An 18,981-nucleotide genomic window follows, 5' to 3' on the forward strand; every position below is an offset into this window, starting at 1 on the left:
TGTCCTCTGAGAAAACGCCAGACAGCAAAACAAACTGAGAGTCATTACTAATTGTGTAGGTGTGAAATAGAATCAAAGACTGATACAGATAGACAGTATGATGAAGGTGCAGTCATAATATACTAGTATGTAATATTTTTTTATTATACGCTGGGTGGTTTGAGCCCTGAATGCTGATTGGCTGACAGTCGTGGTATATCACACCGTATACCACAGGTATGACAATACATTTATTTGTACTGCTCTAATTATGTTGGTAACCAGTTTATAATAGCAATAAGGCACCTCTGGGGTTTGTGGTATATTGCCAATATACCACGGCTAAGGGCTGTATCCAGGTGTTGCGTTGTACGTAAGAACAGCCCTCAGCCGCCGTATATTGGCCATATACCACACCCCCTCGGGCCTTATTGATTATTTTATGAACCGGGTAGTCCTGGATGCCCAAGGGGGTGTGGAATATAGCCAATGACACAACCCGGATCGCCTGCATACAGCCCTTAGCCGTGGTACACAACATAACCAAAAGTATGTGAACACCTGCTCATTGAACATCTCATTCCAAAATGATGGGCATTAATAAGGAGTTGGTCCCGCCTTTGCTGCTATAACAGCCTCCACTCTTCTGGGAAGGCTTTCCACTAAATGTTGGAACATTGCTGCGGGGACTAGCTTTTATTCAGCCACAAGAGCATTAGTGGCGTCAGGCACTGATGTTGGGCGATTAGACCTGGCTCGCAGTCGGCGTTCCAATTCATACCAAAGGTTTTCCATGGGTTTGAGGTCAGTGCTCTATGCAAGCCAGTCAAGTTCTTCCACACCGATCTCGACAAACCATTTCTGTATGGACCTTGCTTTGTGCACAGTGGCATTGTCATGCTGACAAAGGAAAGGGCCTTCCCCAAACTGTTGCCACAAAGTTGGAAGCACATAATCGTATGGAATGTCATTGTATGCTGTAGCATTAAGATTTCCCTTCACTGGACCTAAGGGGCCTAGCCCGAACCATGAAAAACAGTCCCAGACCATTATTCCTTCTCCACCAAACTTTACATTTGACACTATGCATTCAAGCAGGTAGCGTTCTCCTGGCATTCGCTAAACCCAGATTTGTCCGTCGGACTGCCAGATGCGTGATTCATCACTCCAGAGAACGCGGCGAGCTTTACACCACTCCAGTCGACGCTTGGCATTGCACATGGTGATTGCACATTGCACATGAGGCTTGTGTGCGGCTGCTTGGCCATGGAAACCCATTTCATGAAGCGCCTAACGAAAAGTTATTGTGCTGACGTTGCTTCCAGAAGCAGTTTGGAACTCTGTAGTGAGTGTTGCAACCGAGGGCAGACGATTTGTACACGCTACGCGTTTCAGCACTCGCAGGTCCCGTTCTGTGAGCTTGTGTGGTCTAACACTTTCGGGCTGAGCCGTTGTTGCTCCTAGACTTTTCCACTTCACAGCACTTACAGTTGACCTGCGCAGCTATAGCAGGGCAGAAATTTGACTAACTGACTTGTTGGAAAGGTGGCATCATATGACGGTGCCACGTTGAAAGTCACTGAGCTCTTCAGTAAGGTAATTCTAATGCCAATGTTTGTCTGTAGAGATTGCATGGCTGTATGCTCAATTTTATATACCTGTCAGCAACAGTGTCCACATACTTTTGTATATATAGTGTATACTATAAACTGGTTACCAACATAATTAGAGCAGCATTCTGAATGCTGATTGGCTGAAAGCCATGGTATATCAGACCATATACCACGGTTTGACTTAATGGCGCCGGGGGCAGGGGGTGGGGGGGATGGGGGGTGTGGCTGCCGTTTTACGGGCTCCGAACCAACTGTGCTATTTTTTTAGTTTTTTCCGCATTGTTTGTAACTTTTTTTTAAACTTATTTTGTACATAATGTGGCTGCTGCCGTCTCTTATGACCGAAAATAACTTCTGGACATCAGAACAGCGATTACTCACCTCGAACTGGACAAAGATTCTTTCTTTAACAAGTCCGACGTAAAGGATTATACAGCTTTGTCGGGAATGGGCCCAAATCCCCATAATTTGCGTGAAGAAAAGACATAGAATTAGGGGGTGGAGGTCGGGCTAAGAATTCGTAGGTGAGTGAGTAAACCTCCACTACCATCTGTTCTATTGGCCAACGAGCAATCATTGGAAAACAAAATGGATGCTATACGAGAAAGACTATCCTACCAACTGTCACGTTCCTGACCTGTTTTCCCTTGTTTTTGTATTTATTTAGTATGGTCAGGGCGTGAGTTGGGTGGGTTGTCGATGTATGTGTTGTTTTCTATGTTGGGGTTTTGTGCGTTCGGCCTGGTATGATTCTCAATCAGAGGCAGCTGTCAATCGTTGTCCCTGATTGAGAATCATACTTAGGCAGCCGGGGTTCACGTGTGTGTTTGTGGGTGTTTGTATTTCGTGTCAGTGTTCGTGCCACACGGGACTGTTTTCGGTTGGATTTCTATTTGTTATTTTGTTTCGTGTAGTGTTCAGTTTATTTTTTCGTAATAAATCATGGACACTTTCCACTCTGCGTCTTGGTCCGATCCTTGAGGAGGAAAACAGCCGTTACACCAACGGGACATTAAAAACTGTAATATCTTATGTTTCACTGAGTCGTGACTGAACGGCGACAGATAATATAGCTGGCAGGGATTTTCCATGCATCGGCAGGACAGAGAAGCTACGTCTGGTAAGATGAGGGGTGGGGGTGTGTGTCTATTTGCCAATAACAGCTGGTGCGCGATGTCTAACATTAAAGAAGTCTCGAGGTATTGCTCGCCTGAAGTAGAGTACCTTATGATAAGGTGTAGTGTCACGCCCTGATCTGTTTAACCTGTCCTTGATTGTCTCCACCCTCTCCAGGTGTTGCTTATTTTCCCCAGTGTATTTATCCCTGTGTTTTCTGTCTCTCTGTGCCAGTTCGTCTTGTATGTTCCAAAGTCAACGAGCGTTTTTTCCCGTTCTCCTGCTTTTTGCATTCTCCTTTTTCTAGTCCTCCCAGTTTTGACCCTTGCCTGTTTCTGGACTTTGTACCCGCTTACCTGACCATTCTGCCTGCCTTGAGCATGAGCCTGTCTGCCACTCTGTACTTCCTGGACTCTGATCTGGTTTTGACCTTTTTGTCTGTCCACGACCATTCTCTTGCCTATCCCTTTGGATGAATAAACATTATAAGACTCCAACCATCTGCCTCCTGTGTCTGCATTTGGGTCTCGCCTTGTGCCTTGATATGTAGACCACACTATCTACCAAGAGAGTTCCCATCTATATTATTCATAGCCGTGTATTTACTACCACAAACCGATGCTGGCACAAACACCACACTCAACCAGCTGTATAAGGCCATAAGCAAACAAGAAAATGCTCATTCAGAAGTGGCGCTCATAGTGGCCGGGGACTTTAATGCAGGCAAACTTAAATCAATTTTTACCTAATTTCTACCAGCATATCACATGTGCAAACAGAGGGGTGAAAACTAGAGACCACCTTTACTCCACACACAGAGACGCATACAAAGCTCTCCCTCCCCCTCCATTTGGCAAATCTGACCATAATTCTATCCTCCTGATTCCTGCTTACAAGCAAAAACTAAAGCAGGAAGTGCCAGTGACTCACTCAATACGGAAGTGGTCAGATGATGCGGATGCTACGCTACAGAACTGTTTTGCTAGCACAGACTGGAATATGTTGCGGGATTCATCCAATGCCATTGAGGAGTACACCACCTAAGTGCATCGACGACGTCATCCCCACTGTGACCGTAAGTACATATCCCAACCAGAAGCCATGGATTACAGGCAACATCCGCATCGAGCTAAAGGCTAGAGCTGCCGCTTTCAAGGAGCAGGACACTAATCCAGACGCTTATATGAAATCCCGCTACGCCCTCAGACGAACCAACAAACAAGCAAAGCGTCAATACAGGAATAATATTGAATCCTACATCCGTCGGATGTGGCAAGGCTTGAAAACTATTACGGACTACAAAGGGAAACCCAGCTGCGAGCTGCCCAGTGACATGAGCCTACCAGATGAGCTAAATGTATTTTATGCTCGCTTCGAGCCAAGCAACAGCATGTATGAGAGCACCAGCTGTTCCGGACGACTGTGTGTGCAAGACCTTTAAACAGGTCAACATTCACAAAGCCGCGGGGCCAGATGGATTACCAGGACGTGCACTCAATGCATGCGCGGACCAACTGGCAAGTGTCTTCACTGACATTTTCAACCTCTCCCTGACTGAGTCTGTAATACCTACATGTTCCAAGCAGACCACCATAGTCCCTGTGCCGAAGGAAGTGAAGGTAACCTGCCTAAATGATTACCGCCCCTTAGGACTCATGTCGGTAGCCATGAAGTGCTTTGAAAGAATGGTCATGGCTCACATCAACAGCATCCCGGATACCCTAGACCCACTTCAATTTGCATACCGCCCCATACATCCACAGATGACGCAATCTCAAGTTCCTTGGTTTCCACATCACCAACTAACTATTATGGTCCAAACACACCAAGACAGTCGTGAAGAGGGCACAACAACACCCTTTCCCCCTCTGGAGACTGAAAAGATTTGGCATGTGTCACCAGATACTCAAAAAGTTCTACAGCTGCACCATCGAGATTATCCTGACCGGTTGCATCACTGCCAGGTATGGCAACTGCTCGGAATCTGACCGTAAGGCACTACAGAGGGTAGTGCGTACGGCCCAGTACATCACTGGGGCCAAGCTTCCTGCCATCCAGGACCTATGTATTAGGCATTCAGAGGAAAGCCCAAAAAATTGTCAAAGACTCCAGTCACCCAAGTCATAGACTGTTCTCTCTGCTACCGCAAGGCAAGAGGTACCGGAGCGCTAAGTTTGGACCAAAAGGCTCCTTAACAGCTTCTACCCCCAAGCCATAAGACTTTGTCGTGTCTGTGACTATCATTGAATGTGAAGACTTATTTTAACAAATCAATTCTCTATGTGTAATTTAATTACACGATTAAACTAATCATGTAACTTTAATTAACTAGGAAGTCGGGGCACCACGGGTAAATGTTTATAGAGTGTCAATTTCCCAAATATAACTCTTCAGAAATTTCATATCTTATCGATTAGTCATTCTCAATAATGTATTATTATTACCTCATCAGTTCTCAATGCTGAATGTCGCAGATATCTGCACGAACCCTAGACTAAATCATGAATCAGCGATATACAAATTGGCTTAATTATTTATTTACTAACCAACTAAATAATCACAGAGAATTACATAACAAACAAACAGTAGATATTTGGGTTACTACATGATACAAAGAAAAAGTCCCTTGTGGACGAAGCCGATATGACGGCTTGGTAGACAAAGGAAAGGGGTGGGGACTGAGAAAGAGCGTGAAAGACTAAATGGATTCACTACACACAGTTGATAATTATATTCATTGAAATGCTAATCGTTTGCACATGAACGGCCGCTCATTCGAGAATAATTGCAATGCATATATTTACGCCCGTATGTCATTGTTGTCTTCTCTGTTGGAATCGCCTGTCCATCTGCTGGAGAGTCAGTTCATCAGAGTCTCTGGTTAACTTCCCCAGATGTCACAATGTCCTTCGTGGTTGTAGCTTTCTCTGCAGCTCTGTTCATCCCAGGCCTGCATCTACACGCTGTATAGTCTAATGGTCTATAGAATTGTAGCCATTCCAACGCGAGGACTCCGTCCCGGCATTCTCTGACTTAATGTAAATTTTGTAGGAAGTGGGTTTTATACTCTGTGGAAGAAGGGGCGGTTCCATGATGCCTAATGTGATGTCTGGGCTCACAGAGATGTGGCTACTGACTAGTTAAACTTTACATGAAAATCTATACTCTCATTTAGAAGGTTAACATCACATTACATCTTTTCACAAATAGTTTAATGTTTAATCATGTTTCACAATATTTAGATGTAAACCTGACAGCTGGGAAATGTACACTTTAAGAGATACAGTTATGTGTGTTTCCTGTCCTTCATGAGATCACCAAATGAAACACACGGACCACTCCCACATTCTCAACAATAGAAATATTGTTTAATTATTCAAACTTTTGATGTCCAAGGGTCTCCCTGTGTTCCACAGTTTACATTCCAATCTCGAACACTACAGAGCATAGGGGCAGCGTATTTTATGACCGACCATAAAACAGCCGACTTCCCGCTCTCCCCCTCTATGAGAGAGAGCACGCTGTAGAGCGGACCCACTGTAACCTGATCCTTCTGATCATCACAGGAGAGTCATGCCATTCCCCCTCTACGAGAGAGAGAGCACGCTGTAGAGCGGACCCACTGTAACCTGATCCTTCAGATCGTCACAGGAGAGTTATGCCATTCCCCCTCTACGAGAGAGAGAGCACGCTGTAGAGCGGACCCACTGTAACCTGATCCTTCAGATCGTCACAGGAGAGTTATGACAACTTCTACCCCCCCTCCCCCCCCCATTTGTTTTTACACTGTTGCTAATTGCTGTTTTATCTATGCACAGTCACTTTACCCCTACCTACATGTACAAATTACCTTGACTAACCTGTACCCCTGCACATTGAATCGGTATCGGTACCCACTGTATAAAGCCCCGTTATTATTATTTTATTGTATTACTAAATATAATGTTTTACTGTAGTTTATTTGGTACATATTTTCTTAATTCTTTCTTGAACTGCATTGCTGGTTAAGGGCTTTTAAGTATGCATTTCACGGTAAGGCTATTGTTTTTGGCGCATGTGACAAATTTAATTTGATGACAAGACATTTATTTTTAATGCTCTAATTACATTGGTAACCAGTTTATAATAGCAATAAGGCACCTCAGAGGTTTGTGGTATAGCGCATTCTGAAAATAATCAGACTCCTTTAACTTTTCCACATTTTGTTACGTTACAGCCTTATTCTAAAATTGATTAAATTGTTATCTTTCCTCATCAATCTACACACAATACTCCATAATGACAAAACAAATGTTTGCAAATGTATATAAAAAAAAAATGAAATCACATATACAGAAGTACCCTTTACTCAGTACTTTGTTGAAGCACCTTTGGCAGCGATTACAGCCTCAAGTCTTCTTGGGTATGACGCTGCAAGCTTGGCACACTTGTATTTGGGGAGTTTTTCCCATTCTTCTCTGCAGATCCTCTCAAGCTGTCAGGTTAGATGTGGAGCGTCGCTGGCCAGCTATTTTTGGATCTCTCCAGAGACGTTCGATCAGGTTCAAGTCCGGGCTCTGGCTAGGTCACTTAAGGACATTCAGAGACTTATCCCGAAGTGACTCCTGCATTGTCTTGGCTGTGTGCTTAGGGTCATTGTTCTGTTGGAAGGTGAACTTACGCCCCTGTTGGAGGTCCTGAGCGCTCTGGGACAGCTTTTCATCAAGGATCTCTCTGTACTTTGCTCCGTTCACGTTCCCTGAATCCTGACTAGTCTCCCAATCCCTGCCTCTGAAAAACATCCCCACAGGATGATGCTGCCGCCACCATGCTTCACAGTAGGGATGGTATTGGCCAGGTGATGAGCGGCGCCTTGTTTTCTCCAGACATGATGCTTGGCATTCAGGCCAAAGACTTCAATCTTGGTTTCCTCAGACCAGAGAATCTTGTTTCTCATGGCCTGAGAGTCCTTTAGGTGCCTTTTGGAAAACTCCAAGGGGGCTGTTCCGTCTGGCCACTGTGATAGAAAAATTACATATTTACCTGGTTTATTTGATATTAATGGTTAATATTTAACTAATAGTAAAAAAATCTCAGAACTGAATAACAGGAGGAACCTAAACACAATTTCAAGTCTCATAGCAAAGGATATGAATACCTATGTAAATAAGGTATTTTCTCATTTTTTTAAATTATACATTTGCAAAAAAAAATAAAAATCTGTTTTCACTTCGTCATTATGGGGTATTGTGTGTTGATTGATGAGGATAACATTTATTTAATACATTTTAGAATAAGGCTGTAACGTAACGGAAAAGGGGAAGGGGTGTCACGTTCGTCGCAAGGATCGGACCAAGGTGCAGCGTGGTATGCGTACATTCTTATTTATTTAACAAATGAACACTGAACAAACTAACAAAATAACAAAACGAACCGTGAAGCTATATGGATAGTGCAGACAGGCAACTAAACATAGAATAAGAACCCACAAACACCAAAGGGGAAATGGCTACCTAAATATGATCCCCAATCAGAGACAACGATAAACAGCTTCCTCTGATTGGGAACCCTATCAGGCCACCATAAACATACAAAACCCTAGACATACAAAAACCCTAGACAATACAAAACCCCTAGACAATACAAAACCCCTAGACAATACAAAAACTAGCGTAATCCACCCTAGTCACACCGTGACCTAACCAAAATATAAAGAAAACAGAGATATCTCAGGTCAGGGCGTGACAAGGGGTCTGAATCCAGGCACTTCACGTTGCTTCGTGGATAAGAACAGCTCTTAGTCTTGGTATATTATACCCCCCCATTAAAAATGAAGACATCTTCACTTTCATTCATTTTGAGGAGTGCCTTGGATTTTTGGAAATCATGAATGACTGATATAGACACTGTAAACTGTGCACAACTAGTGTTATAAGGGCCACGCATCGGGGTTCAGTTATAATGTGTTATAAGAAGTGGGTTCAGTTATAATGTGCTGGAATTGAGCGCATTCCTCCATAGCTGACCCAGATCATAATTTGAGACAGTTCGCTACAGCAGAAAAATAATCCTGCAGCAAGAGGAATTGTGAATTATTATGTGGATTATAATTAATGTACATTTTTTGTAAGGATTGATACATTTTTTGTTTGGGCAAATCACGTCTGCCATTTTAAATGGAAATTACAAACTGTAAAAGTCATTTTAAACATTGAATATACTACAAGTTTGCATTTCCTGATGTGCAGGAAAATTCTCAGCAACAAAAGAGTGAACAAATTAAAATCCTACATCTGTACCACACATACTGTAAATCCCACTAGTTAGTGTGTGAATGGTGTCAGTTTCACCCTATTATTGCCAAAATTCCAGTCTACAAACATTAAAATATTCACTATGCCCTACCATATGTAAACCATATCATGGTATTTATCTGAGGGAAAGTGACAGAAACAGGCAACTGGTTGGCCTTACACTTACTCAAATAAATAACATATAGATTACAAGAAGAGGTTAAACTCAGGATACAATATCTGAGAGAAAGGAAGTTTTTGTCTGGGATTGAAATTATGTATTTTCATACTCTGTGAGTAACCTCTCTGTCCTATATAATTGTGAGAATTTACTGTGTCCCATGAGTCCGATGTATCATTTGCATTAGTAAACATGTGGCAAGGTAAACGGTAGGGGGTTGATGACAGTCAGTAGCAGCAGGAGTCTGGGACGGAGCCAGAGAGCCAGGGTGCACTTCCTCTGGGAGCGCTATGTTCAGTAGGTGTAAGGAGAGACGCTGGGAGACGAGAAGCAAGTACAGGGAGTGAACATTTAATAAACAACGGACATGAAACAGAACATGGACATCGTCTGGACAGGGGAAACAAAACAACTCTATGCTGACAAGGGGATCAAACTGAGGAACAGACAGATATAGGAGGGGCAATCAACAAAGTAATGGAGTCCAGGTGAGTCCAAAGACGTGCTTGTGCGCGTAACGTTGGTGACAGGTGTGCGTAATGATGGACAGCCTGGCGCCCTCGAGCGCCAAGGAGGGGGAGCGAGAGCAGGTGTGACAGTAGGCACTAATCAGAAGAAAACACTCAAAACTATATGAAAGAAACAGTTGTTTTTGTCTTCTGCTGAAAAGTGTTTTGCTACGGTGTGCACACAGGAACACGACCCTATGAACAGGAGGCATATTCACATCAGACTTTATTTAGATTCCAAACATCTCAATATATTTAAGGTGGAGACAATGAAAACCTTCAACCTAAAAGAGTAATGAAATTGAGACCTACTGTTATTGCAGTGCTTCCGTTTTGTGAAGTTTAGTGTGTGTAAATCCTTTGACAGCCAGTAAAAGAAGGCACCAGTCTAGAAGTCGTTTCTGGTAGAGCTCTCTTCCAACTCCAGGGTGGAAATCAGGCCTTAGCCCTATAAACTGTTATTACCTCCTGATGTTTGTCGGATAGCCTAGCTGGCAGCTTCCTCGTGTGGGGTAGGTGATTACCACTGCTGGCTGGTCGCACTGGGTTGTTGAATACTGATTACCTTTGAGTTTCAACTCAAAGCTCTGTCTTTCCCTCGTCACTCTGACTGAAAAAAACAGATATGGGCACTAGGTTTTCACAAGGCCCATAAAAGTGAAAAAAATGTGGGCGTAGTCGAAGAATCAAGGTTTACTAGAGGACAACACCAACAATCCAAAACCAACTTTGTGAGCATAACCAATGTAAGATACTGCCACAACTGTAGAGCTAAGTTTAACTGAAATGAAAGAAATTGAACAGAAATTCAGTTCTCAGATTTGTATTCCAGACCTTGATCAAACTCGTGTTTATGAATGACCAACTTCAGTTCACTAATTACGTTTTGTGCAAGAGCAGAGCAGCAATTTAAGTGACCGCAGATGTTCTTGGCCAGGAATAGAGCTCTCTATTTGTCAAAGACGAACCCAAATTACTTTTCCTCAGTGGACAAAGCATCAGTTTATGGCTGACCAGCAATGGCCTACAGAGTTTGACTTGGTTTGGTTTGTTGCTTTAACCCAGACCCAAGACTGGCTTAGCAAGCACGCAAGCTATTCAAGCGAGTAAAATGACTCAACTGCAATAAAGAAAAAATGTCTGCTCTCAAAACAGAAACACCTAGATACTTCAGACACCAAAAGGAACAATATTTCCTATGAGCTTGGTTTCTGCTCATGAGCTCAGGGTAAGAGAGAGAGAGTAGGAAGCCTCATATTAAAGTGATGATGACACAGCAGTAAGTCACTGAGTGTCTTTTTTTGTGTATTCTGTGTGAAAAGCTACTAATAACCAATCAAAGGATGTGTAACCTAATAGATGTCCCCTCTCTTACAAAGCAGGCTAGCTATTGGTTATTCCTGCAGTTAAAATGTCCAAGGCGACACAACGTACAGTGATCGAAACAATGAATCAAATGTCTCTGTAATCTCTTGTTCTGGGAGTTTGATGACGGGGGCTTTACATGACTGTGGTTGTGATGGCGAGATCATGTAACGTGTGTGGGCAGTGCAGCAATTCTCGCAGTAATATATTTCGCATTTTCCGCTAAATTATTAGGCTAGATCAGAGGAGGCTGTTGGGAGGAGCTATAGGAGGATGGGCTCATTGTAATGGCTGGAATGGAACGGTATTAAACATACCAAACATATGGAAACGACATGTTTGACTCCGTTCCATTCATTCCATTCCAGCCATAACAATGAGCGCGTCCTCATATAGGTACTCCCACTAGTCTCCTCCAGGCTAGATAAATGACAGGTAGTTCAAGGCATGTAGTTACAGCAGTCAAGCATTATGTCAATGACACCAGTCTGACACTTATTCAGCTCCAATGACAGAACCCTTCGTCTGTATCGAAGCAAATGGCAAGAGATCATGAGCTAGAAGGAGGAGTGAGAGTGGGTGGCCAATACAGGGGGATTCCAGAGGCTGGAGGACTTTAGAGGAATCAGGTAGCAGCAGTACTTGAGAAGTGACCCCAGGGGGATGTGGAGAGACAGGCTACTGGATTATAAAGACCTCAGTAACCTGAACCTCAGTCTGGGTTCTCTCAGACAGTTTAAGTGCCAGGTGTATGCAGCCAGTGGTGTAAAGTACTTAAGTAAAAATACTTTAAAGTACTACTTAAGTAGTTTTTTGGGGGTATCTGTACTTTACTATTTATATTTTTGACAACTTCTACTTTTACTTTACTACATTCCTGAAGAAAATTATGTACTTTTTACTCCATAAATTTTCCCTGACATCCAAAAGTATTCGTTACATTTTGAATGCTTAGCAGGACAGAAAATGGTCCAATTCACGCACTTATCAAGAGATCATCTGGCACGACTTCCGCCGAAGTCGGTCCCTCTCCTTGTTCGGGCGGCGCTCGGCGGTCGATGTCACCGGCCTTCTAGCCATCGCCGATCCTTTGTTTTACACACTTGGTTTCAATTCCCCAATTACATGTTCATTATTTAACCCTCTGTTTTCCCCATGGTTTTTGTGCGTGATTGTTTTATGTATGTTCGGTCTGTTATTGTGGGCTCGGTATTACGACATGTTATTGGATTATTTGAGTACTTGTGTTACTCATCTCTGCTGTTCTGCGCCTGACTCCTCTGCACCAGCTACACCCAGACCACTACAGAATCACGCATTATCCTTGGTCATCCCTACTGCTTCTGATCTGGCGGACTTTGTTTTTAAATTATGTCTGAGTGTTGGAAAGAAAATTGTACCGCCTGGTTTGCTTAACATTAGGATTTTTTTTATTATTCGTACTTTTTACTTTTACTTTTGATACTTAACTATATTTTAGCAACTACGTTGACTTTTGATACTAAATTATATTTAAAACCAAATACTTTTAGACTTTTACTCAAGTAGTATTTTAACGGGTGACTTTTGCTTGAGGCAATTTCTATGAAGTTATCTTTACTTTTACTCAAGTATGAAAATCAAGTACTTTTTACACCACTGTTTGCAGTTGTGTGTGCATCTGTCTACGGAGATCAGATCAAAGGGAATCTAAGGTATAGGAGCTAAGGTATAGGGTACTGATGGCAAGATAGTGGTGGCATCTGAAGCGATTTCAAACACACTAAGCATTAACGGATCAATGGACTGTTCGACAGTCCCAGTGAAAAACAGTTGTTAATGCAACATGTGGCAGGTTTCTTACATACGGGCTGCCTCATTGCACATCTGCAGACATTGAAAGACTGTAATAACAATATCACATCAAGCCAATCAGTAAATGCATAATTGAATGCAGCGTTGAACCAATCAAAATCAAAATCAAATCTGAACCTGGAAAAAATACAAAAAAAGACTAAAGAATTGTCTTTCTTTATCATAAAAAAACATTTGTATGGCTGTTTAAAACAGTTGATGACAGAGATTTAATTCAACGAGGCGGATTGCTTAATTGATCGAGCAGTGGTTGTGTACAACCAATTAGCTTAAGCAAGATAGCCAGTGGTAACAACGTGTCAACAATTCCCTGATGTCAACAGTGGAGGGGCCTGGGAGGGAGCCTCCACACAAACAAACAACTCAATGGACTGCTCCTTTAATTCCCCCATTCTGATCCAGCATACAGTGTATTGATTGTGGTAATGCCTGTCTGTGGGGACGATTCATACTCTCTGATCTGTACTTCACAGAGGACATTTCCCTTCCTGGCTTCTGTCCATTGTTGTCTCTACTCGTGCCATCTCTAGTATTGAAAGTCGTTCGCAACAGCCTTAAACCATTAGGCCTTTTCATCCTGATAACACAGCAAACATAATGCCCTGGTAGCCACTGCTATACTCTCTAACTTGTTTCACAATTCAGATGGTGTGCGCCGCAAATTCAAATCAAATTTAATTTGTCATATACACATGGTTAGCGGATGTTATTGTGAGTGTAGCGAAGCGCTTGTGCTTCTAGTTCCGGCAGTGCAGTAATATCTAACAAGTAATCTAACAATTCCACAACAACTACCTAATACACACAAATCTAAGTAAAGGGATGGAATAAGAATATGTACATATAAATATATGGATGAGCGATGACCGAGCGGCATAGGCATGATGCAATAGATGGTATGAAATATGTATATACATATGAGATGATTAATGCAAGATATGTAAACATTATTAAAGTGGCATTATTAAAGTGACTAGTAATCCATTTATTAAAGTGACCAATGATTTAAAGTCTGTATGTAGGCATGTATGTGTTAGTGATGGCTGTTTAACAGTCTGATGGCCTTGAGATAGAAGCTGTTTTTCAGTCTCTCGGTCCCAGATTTGATGCACCTGTACTGACCTCGCCTTCTGGATGGTAGCGGGGTGAACAGGCAGTGGCTCGGGTGGTTGTTGTCCTTGATGATCTTTTTGGCCTTCCTGTGACATTGGGGGCTGTAGGTGTCCTGGACGGCAGGTAGTTTGCCCCCGGTGATGCGTTGTGCAGACCGCACCACCCTCTGGAGAGCCTTGCAGTTGTGGGCGGTGCATTACTCATCTCATATGTATGTATATTTCATACCATCTATTGCATCTTGCCTATGCCGCTCGGTCATCGCTCATCCATATATTTATATGTACATATTCTTATTCCATCAGGCGGTGATACGGCCCGACAGGATGGTCTCAATTGTGCATCTGTGTAAGGACCGACGCCGGAGAAGAGAAGCAGGTACGGGGAGTTTACATTTAATTAGGAACAGACAAAGAGCAATACAGAAACAGCGTCAACACAATGACAAACGACAATCAATGCAGCAACAGAGATGGGGAACTGAAAAATATAGGGGAGGTAATAAACAGCTGATTGAGTCCAGGTGAGTCCAATAATACGCTGATGCGCGTGACGGGGGGAAGGAGGGTGTACGTAATGATGGTGGCAGGAGTCGGCAATGCTGGGGAGCCTGGTGCCCTCGAGCGCCAGGGGGGAAGAGCGGGAGCAGGCGTGACAATCTTTCAAAATGTGTGAGGGTTTTAGGTGGCAAGCCAAATTTCTTCAGCCTCCTGAGGTTGAAGAGGCGCTGTTGTGCCTTCTTCACCACACTGTCTGTGTGGGTGGACCATTTCAGTTTGTCCGTGATCTGTACGCCGAGGAACTTAAAACTTTCCACCGTCTCCACTGCTGTCCCGTTGATGTGGATAGGGGGGTGCTCCCTTTGCAGTTTCCTGAAGTCCACAATCATCTGCTTTGTTTTGTTGGCATTGAGTGAGAGGTTGTTTTCCTGACACCACACTCCGAGTGCCCTCACCTCCTCCCTGTAGGCTGTCTCGTCGTTGTTGGTAATCAAGCCCACTACTGTTGTGTTGTCTGCAAACTTGATGATTGAGTTGGAGGCGTGCATGGCCACACAGTGATGGGTGAACAGGGAGTACAGGAGGAGGCTGAGCACGCACCCTTGTGGGGCCCCAGTGTTGAGGATCAGCGAAGTGGAGATGTTGTTTCCTACCTTCACCACCTGGGGGCGGCCCATCAGGAAGTCCAGGACCCAATTGCACAGGGCGGGGTTGAGACCTAAGGCCTCAAGCTTAATGATGAGCTTGGAGGGTACTATGGTGTTGAATGCTGAGCTGTCGTCAATGAACAGCATTCTTACATAGGTATTCCTCTTGTCCAGATGGGAAAGGGCAGTGTGCAGTGTGATAGCGATTGCATCGTCTGTGGACCTATTGGGGCGGTATGCAAATTGAAGTGGGTCTAGGGTGGCAGGTAAGGTGGTGATATGATCCTTGACTAGTCTCTCAAAGCTCTTCATGATGACAGAAGTGAGTTCTACGGGGCGATAGTCATTTAGTTCAGTTTCCTTTGCCTTCTTGGGTACAGGAACAATGGTGGCCATCTTGAAGAATGTGGGGACAGCAGACTGGGATAGGGAGAGATTGAATATGTCCGTAAACACACGAGCTAGCTGGTCTAAGCATGCTCTGAGGACGTGACTGGGGATGCCGTCTGGGCCGGCAGCCTTCCCTAGGGTTAACACGTTTAAATGTCTTATTCACGTTGGCCACGGAGAAGGAGAGGGAGGGGCCGCAGTCCTTGGGCTGCAGTCCTCGCTTGTTTGATTGCCTTGCGGAGGGAATAACTACACTGTTTGTATTCGGCCATATTCCCAGTCATCTTGCCATGGATAAATGCGGTGGTTCACGCTTTCAGTTTTGCGCGAATGCTGCCATCTATACACGGTTTCTGGTTAGGGTAGGTTTTAATAGTCACAGTGGAGACAACATCTCCAATGCACTTCCTTTTAAACTCACTCACCTAAACAGCGTATAAATCAATATTATTATTCCCAGTCCGATTGATCAAAACAATCTTGAAGCGTGGATTCCGATTGGTCAGACCAGCGTTGAATAGTTCTCGTCATGGGTACATCCTGTTTGAGTTTCTGCCTATAGGACAGGAGGAACAAAATGGAGACATGGTCAGCTTTGCCGAAGGGAGTGCGGGGGAGGGCCTTGTATGCATCGCGGAAGTTAGAGTAGCTGTGATCCAGTGTATTACCTGCACGAGTGCTCCAATAAATATGCTGATAGAATTTAGGTAGCCTTGTTCTCAAATTTGTTAAAATTCCCAGCTACAATAAATGAGGCCTCAGAATATATGGTTTCCAGTTTGCATAGAGTCCAGTGAAGCTCCTTGAGGGCCGTCATGGTATCGGCATGAGGAGGAATATACACGGCTGTGACAATAACCGACAGGAATTCTCGTGGGAGATAATATGGTTGGCAATTGATTGTGAGGAATTCTAGGTCAGGTGAACAAAATGACTTGAGTTCCTGTATGTTGTTACGATTACACCATGAGTCGTTAATCATGAAGCATGCACCCCCGCCCTTCTTCTTCCCAGAGAGATGTTTATTTCTGTCAGCGCGACGCATAAGGAATGCCAGTGGCTGTGCCGACTCCGACAACATATTCCGAGAGAGCCATGTTTCCGTGAAACAGATTATGTTACAAACCCTGATGTCTCTCTGGAAAGCAACCCTTGCCCTAATTTCGTCTACCTTGTTATCTAGAGACTGGACATTGGCAAGTAATATACTCGGAAACGGTGGTTGTTGTGCACGCCTCCGAAGTCTGACCAGGAGGTCGCTCCGTCTACCTCTTCTGCGGCGAAGTTGTTTTGGGTCGGACTCTGGGATCAGATCAAATGCCCTGGGTGGTGGTGTGAACAAAGGATCCGCTTTGGGAAAGTCGTATTCCTGGTCGTAATGTTGGTAAGTTGACGTCTCTCTGATATCCAATAGTTCTTCCCGGCTGTATGTAATAAAAATTAAGATTTTCTGGGCTAACAATGTAAGAAATAATACATAAAAAACAAAATACTGCATAGTTTCCTAAGGACTAGAAGTGAGGGAACCCTCTCTGTCGGTGCCATCTTGCCATCTCGCCATCTTGTACCCACAAGTTAATGGAAGATTGATTCGATTTAAAATTCTATTTATAATCACTAAGCTTGGCTTGTGGAACTTTCCTGAATCCGTACACCAGTATGGCTGCAGACTGCTGAGAGAGGGTACATCAGGAAGCCTGGCTTTGTTCAATAGCTTTGACAGGCTGCTCAACGTAAAGAAAATGTGCTCCTTTCTAGCTAGCCAGATATAGCAGAAATACGGTTGCAGGACAGATCCTTTGGGGTACAATTAAACTAACATTACGCTAGCAGATCCTTAACTGCCTCTGGTTGTTGTTTTAACCTAATCCAATCATAGGGGCAATTGGAAAAGCCCCCAAGTTTCCTTAACGACCCATAACTTCCCTAAAAAACATACCCTGACAACTTCCTCTAGCCGTTTAGAGGTGAGGACAACATGTTTTTATAACATCGTGACTATCGATCAATCAGGTACTTTCCCAGTTAGCATTGATGTGTCTTCAGACTTCAGAGCACCATACCAGTAACCAAGCAACATCATCACAACTCAGCCTCATTGTCCTCTTTTTGAGTCAGATTACAAGTAGGATGCAAGACAGTGCAAGATGCTAAATGCTGAAAAAGAAATCACATGAAGTGTCCTACGTTCATGTTTCTGTTCCTGTCCCTTCTTGCTAATTCTTTGAAATGATAAAATTTTAGTAAGTCTGCTGATGTAGGTTACAAGTTTATGCTTTGCAAGATGTATACAGTTTATGAGGAATGTGTGTTTATTTTAGATATTGCTTTAAAAACAATTTCACAGTACATTATGTTTGCCAATATGATTTAAATGTTTATCATTGCTTGGGGTCTGATATTAACTCTCTCTTTAGGCATACATCGGAAGGGCTCATCCTTTGAATTTTTAGCTTTTCCTGTTGATTTCGCACAGAGATCTGGACATTGTCACACAGGTCTAAAACCGATGAATGGCCACTGTGTGAAGAATGACCATTGTGTGAATTTACATTGCCCAAAAGCGTTTCTGATGGATGTTGCACAGTAACAACGAACAATATCAAGAAGCGCAGGTGGCCCGTTTCTTGACTTTGTCACAAGGACTTTGTGTTGGTTGGTTATGGCCTGCTTTCAAATGTAAAAGTATAAAGCATTTGTATAGGGTTAGACCTACATAACATAAACATGATATGACACATTTCTAAGGTGTTGCACATTATGTAATATGATCTGTTACATTTGTTATGTCACACATTTGATGGATGATGTATATGTTGTCATTACACACAAAAGTTAACGATAAATGTGTGGAATATTGAGATTTAAAAAAAAATGTATGATGAGCCCACTGATCTATGACTAAATGTTAATTATTGCCCCTAGGTACATACCGTACACGCTCCCCAACCACCATATCTGATAGGTCATTATAGACATCAGGCATGAGTCTGTGGTGAGGCTTCACTCACAATGATTCCAAGCAGAGTGTGAAAAAATATATGAATTATGCAGGATCACGTCCCAGGTTACTACTTTGAATTCCTGAATACAACTGACTGTAGGGGGGGTTCTACCTAAACAATTAATTGTTACATAAACAGGATGGGGATGGAGAATGCATGCCACTGGCTGTAACTGGTTTCTCTTATCAGAAGGTTAAGGTGAACAAGGCTTTCTAATGTAAGAACTCTGTCACAGTGAAAATTAAAATGGGGCTTGGAAGTGAAACAGTGGCATTCCACGCTCTATCGCCTCTGCCAGAGGCCTGAATTTAGGGACTTCCGTTTCAAGCACAGCTCTCCGCTGATTCGCTGCTCAGATCTGCACTTCATTATGTAAAAGTTGTGAGGTTGGGCACAAGGACTTTTATTGTGTACATTGACAGGCGGCCCCTCGCAAC

General features: G+C 43.3%; 1 protein-coding gene across 1 annotated transcript in view; it reads right to left on the bottom strand.

Moving 5' to 3' along the window:
• Window positions 1-18,981, bottom strand: part of LOC120028311 (cell surface glycoprotein MUC18-like) — a 75,189-nt gene that overhangs the window by 40,080 nt on the left and 16,128 nt on the right. The gene's annotated exons all lie outside the window — the stretch shown is intronic.

Source organism: Salvelinus namaycush, chromosome 34 (assembly GCF_016432855.1).
Source record: "Salvelinus namaycush isolate Seneca chromosome 34, SaNama_1.0, whole genome shotgun sequence".
NCBI classification, from domain to species: domain Eukaryota; kingdom Metazoa; phylum Chordata; class Actinopteri; order Salmoniformes; family Salmonidae; genus Salvelinus; species Salvelinus namaycush.